Raw genomic sequence first — 5000 nt, 5'->3', positions numbered from 1 at the left:
GGCGACCCACTGATGTTGGCCACTGACGGCGGCAGAAGATGACAGTGCCGCACCGTCAATGGCGATGTGTAGGCGCGCCGCCCACATTTCCCCAACCTGCGTTGACGATTTGAGGAGGTGGCCCTCCCACATTAGGTGGCGCTCCAGCACCTCGATCTCACGCTGTACCTCATCCATGCCTGCACCGTCGCAGGCTGGCCCTATCCTCTTCAGCGCCAGGAGACGGGACCGACGGAGGGTCGGACCCATCCATCGGCAAGATGGAATGCCGAGGCCCCCCTGGGCAACAGGAGCGTGGAAGTATCCCAGAGGGGTGTCCGCCGGAAGGCGGAACCATCTCCTGACGGCGGCCCGGATGGTAACGTCGGCCGACTTCAATGCACCCACCCGGGTGCGGCTGAGGGCCAGCCCGTGGTACAGGCCAGGGAGAAGTACGTTGGTGAGAGCGTGGAGGCGCTGTTGCGGCTTCAGCGGAGCTCGGGAGATGACGTCAAGCTGCTCCACCAGGTGGCTACGTGGATTGAAGACACAGCGACCCGCCGTGGAAAATTGCAGCCCCAGGTACCGGAAGGTTTCACCCACACGCAGGGCAGGCATGGTGGTATTGCCTGCTGTGAAGGTGACATTGCTGTCCACCTTCACCTTCTTCTCGCGCCCTGACGCGACTAAGGCGAGGGTGAAACACTTCCGGGCGTTGATCTGCAGCCCCAGGTGGGCGAGGGCTGCGGTAGCTGCGTCGATGAGGGACTGCAAGCCCCTCGGGGTCGCTGCAAACAGCAAGACGTCATCTGCAAAGGCCGCAGCGTTGACTCTGCGACCGAGGATCCGAGCTCCGATGTGGGAGGGCAGTTGGCCTAAAACGTAGTCCACCGCAAAGTTGAACAGGAGGGGGGAGAGGGGATCGCCCTGGCGAACGCCCCGTGCTGGCTGCACAGACACGCCCACGCCGGCGCCGTCCGCTATCACTGTCGTGCTGCCCTCGTAGCACCGCTCGACATACTCGACAAAGCAATCCGGCAGGCCATGCGCCTTCAGCACGGGGCGAAGGGCAGCATGATCTACCGAATCGAATGCCTTAGATACGTCGATCGATGCCACAAAGACAGAGCGGCAGGAGCGAACTGCGTCGGTGAGAGCAGTGTCTAAGATGAAGGTATTTTCCAACATCCCATCCCGAGGGATGAATGCCCGCTGACGTTCGTCCACAGCACATGCGCGCATCAGGCGTGACGCGAGAACCTTGTGAAAGGTCCGCGCCAACACCGAGCAGACCGTAATGGGGCGAAAGTCAGCGGGGGATGTTGGTGCAGCCGTTTTCGGGAGAAGGGACGTCCGCGCGCGAAGCAGGCGTTCCGGAAGGGCGCGGGCCAGAAGGAAGAGATTCATCACTTTCACCAGGACTTCGTGCGGCAGGCGCCGCAACTCCGCTGGGGTAAGGCCGTCCGGCCCGGCTGCTGATCCCCTGGGCGGCAACGCGGCGGCGACCTCCTCATGTGTGACCGGCCCCCATATGCACTCGAGAGCGACAGGCTCTGAGTGCGGGAGGAGGCGGTCACGAATGAAGCCCGCGGTGGAGATGGGCTTCTTGGTGAAGAGGTCCGCCCAGAAGTCCAGCAGACCAGGGATGGCAGGTGGCGGCTGGAGCAGGGTGCCATCCAAGAGGCCGCGCACGCAACGTGCACGCGACCGTCGGAAGGCATCCTGCGTTCTCGCGTACTCCCAGCGGCGCCGCTTGCGCTTCTGCGTCGGCGGCGCGGCAGGCGGCCGCTTCGGTGGTTGGCGCGGCCGCTGTGTCCTGGTGATCGATCTCTCCCCTCTGGACCCGACCGACGCAAGGGCATCCGGGAGCATGCCCAGGATGACATCGGGCGGCGTGCCCCGCCCCAGACCTATGACACGATCCAGGGCAGAGAAACGCTGGGCGGAAGCGGGTAGCCCCGCCAGATGCTCCCAGATGGCGGCGTCAGTCGGCCCCTCCGGCGGCGGCCCGGTGGTGTCGGCCGCGAAGTCCTCGGCTGCGTCGACGGGCGGCGCAGCGGCCTCGCCCGCGTCAGGCAGCGGGCTCGCTGCTCCCCGGCGGGACGCCGGCTCTTCCCCCCGACCGATCTCAAGCGCCTCCATGAATTGGCGGACAAGCTGCTTGTGGGCAGCTTGCCGCCGTCGGCACTTGATTGCCTCGAGCGTTCGGTCGGGGAACATCCTGATGAGTTCTTGATTGACGAAGAAGAACCGGGCGTCCCTCTCAAGGAACAGTTCGGCCTCCGCCTTGGCGAGCGATAGGACTTCTTCCTCCGTCCACCTCGCGCGATGCCTCTCCGTGACGATCTCCGCGTTGGCGGCCGCAAGATGTTGGCGGCGGCGATGGACCCCGAGACCGTTCTTGGTTGTAAAGCTGCGGTGGCACTCACTACAGGTATACATAGCTGCAAAAGTTACAAGATTATCGGCACGGCCGGTTGGCCGGCTAGGTGCTGGGGGAGTTGGGGTGGCACCTTCAGCGGAAGGGCCACCACTTATTCTCTGCTTACTGCCCCCAACTAAAAAAGGGATAGTGCGAGGGGGGGCTGGTAACCCCCCCAAGCCCCTGGTGCGGTCTTCCACTCTGCGAAATCAGCGGGCCCACGAGAAGGGGAGAAGACCGCAGGAGAGGAGAGGCTAAGAGGGCTAGGCCCATGTATTGCGCATCACTCTCCCTGTAGCTATAACCCAAGGAAGGCACCTCGCAGCAGCAGCACGACTACATCAAGACCGCACTTCGAGAAGCCAAGTCCGGATGCAGCCACACCGCCGCCACTTGGCCACCTTAAGAGAGTCATAGTTACTCCCGCCGTTTACCCGCGCTTGCTTGAATTTCTTCACGTTGACATTCAGAGCACTGGGCAGAAATCACATTGCGTCAACACCCGCTAGGGCCATCGCAATGCTTTGTTTTAATTAGACAGTCGGATTCCCCCAGTCCGTGCCAGTTCTGAGTTGATCGTTGAATGGCGGCCGAAGAGAATCCGCGCACCCGCGCGCCCCCGGAGGAGCACGCTAAGGCGGACGCGGCCTCGCAGCAAGGAAGATCCGTGGGAGGCCAAGGCACGGGACCGAGCTCGGATCCTGCACGCAGGTTGAAGCACCGGGGCGCGAACGCCGCGCAGGCGCGCGCATCCTGCACCGCCGGCCAGCACGAGGCCGACCAACGGCGAGAGCAGACCACGCCCGCGCTAAACGCCCGCACTTACCGGCACCCCTACGGCACTCACCTCGCCCAGGCCCGGCACGTTAGCGCTGACCCACTTCCCGACCAAGCCCGACACGCCCCGATCCTCAGAGCCAATCCTTATCCCGAAGTTACGGATCCAATTTGCCGACTTCCCTTACCTACATTATTCTATCGACTAGAGGCTCTTCACCTTGGAGACCTGCTGCGGATATGGGTACGAACCGGCGCGACACCTCCACGTGGCCCTCTCCCGGATTTTCAAGGTCCGAGGGGAAGATCGGGACACCGCCGCAACTGCGGTGCTCTTCGCGTTCCAAACCCTATCTCCCTGCTAGAGGATTCCAGGGAACTCGAACGCTCATGCAGAAAAGAAAACTCTTCCCCGATCTCCCGACGGCGTCTCCGGGTCCTTTTGGGTTACCCCGACGAGCATCTCTAAAAGAGGGGCCCGACTTGTATCGGTTCCGCTGCCGGGTTCCGGAATAGGAACCGGATTCCCTTTCGCCCAACGGGGGCCAGCACAAAGCGCATCATGCTATGACGGCCCCCATCAACATCGGATTTCTCCTAGGGCTTAGGATCGACTGACTCGTGTGCAACGGCTGTTCACACGAAACCCTTCTCCGCGTCAGCCCTCCAGGGCCTCGCTGGAGTATTTGCTACTACCACCAAGATCTGCACCGACGGCGGCTCCAGGCAGGCTCACGCCCAGACCCTTCTGCGCCCACCGCCGCGACCCTCCTACTCGTCAGGGCTTCGCGGCCGGCCGCAAGGACCGGCCATGACTGCCAGACTGACGGCCGAGTATAGGCACGACGCTTCAGCGCCATCCATTTTCAGGGCTAGTTGCTTCGGCAGGTGAGTTGTTACACACTCCTTAGCGGATTCCGACTTCCATGGCCACCGTCCTGCTGTCTTAAGCAACCAACGCCTTTCATGGTTTCCCATGAGCGTCGATTCGGGCGCCTTAACTCGGCGTTTGGTTCATCCCACAGCGCCAGTTCTGCTTACCAAAAGTGGCCCACTTGGCACTCCGATCCGAGTCGTTTGCTCGCGGCTTCAGCATATCAAGCAAGCCGGAGATCTCACCCATTTAAAGTTTGAGAATAGGTTGAGGTCGTTTCGGCCCCAAGGCCTCTAATCATTCGCTTTACCGGATGAGACTCGTACGAGCACCAGCTATCCTGAGGGAAACTTCGGAGGGAACCAGCTACTAGATGGTTCGATTAGTCTTTCGCCCCTATACCCAGCTCCGACGATCGATTTGCACGTCAGAATCGCTACGGACCTCCATCAGGGTTTCCCCTGACTTCGTCCTGGCCAGGCATAGTTCACCATCTTTCGGGTCCCAACGTGTACGCTCTAGGTGCGCCTCACCTCGCAATGAGGACGAGACGCCCCGGGAGTGCGGAGGCCGCCGCCCCGTGAAGGGCGGGGAAGCCCCATCCTCCCTCGGCCCGCGCAAGGCGAGACCTTCACTTTCATTACGCCTTTAGGTTTCGTACAGCCCAATGACTCGCGCACATGTTAGACTCCTTGGTCCGTGTTTCAAGACGGGTCGTGAAATTGTCCAAAGCTGAAGCGCCGCTGACGGGAGCGATTATTCCGCCCGAGAGCATCCCGAGCCAACAGCGGCGCGGGTCCGGGGCCGGGCCAGGTAGGTCCGTCATCCGGGAAGAACCGCGCGCGCTTGCCGGGAGCCCGAGCGCCCAAAGGGGCGAATCGACTCCTCCAGATATACCGCCGGGCAGCCAGCCAGGACACCGGGGCTCTGCCCAACAGACGCGAACCG

The 5000-nt window shown here is 62.4% G+C and overlaps 1 pseudogene; it reads right to left on the bottom strand.

The window, feature by feature from the left end:
* LOC124771736 overlaps positions 1–5000 on the bottom strand; it is a 7956-nt pseudogene that overhangs the window by 2270 nt on the left and 686 nt on the right.

This window comes from Schistocerca piceifrons, unplaced genomic scaffold (assembly GCF_021461385.2).
Source record: "Schistocerca piceifrons isolate TAMUIC-IGC-003096 unplaced genomic scaffold, iqSchPice1.1 HiC_scaffold_936, whole genome shotgun sequence".
In the NCBI taxonomy this organism is placed as follows: Eukaryota; Metazoa; Arthropoda; class Insecta; order Orthoptera; family Acrididae; genus Schistocerca; species Schistocerca piceifrons.
This window is presented reverse-complemented; position numbering and strand designations above follow the sequence as displayed.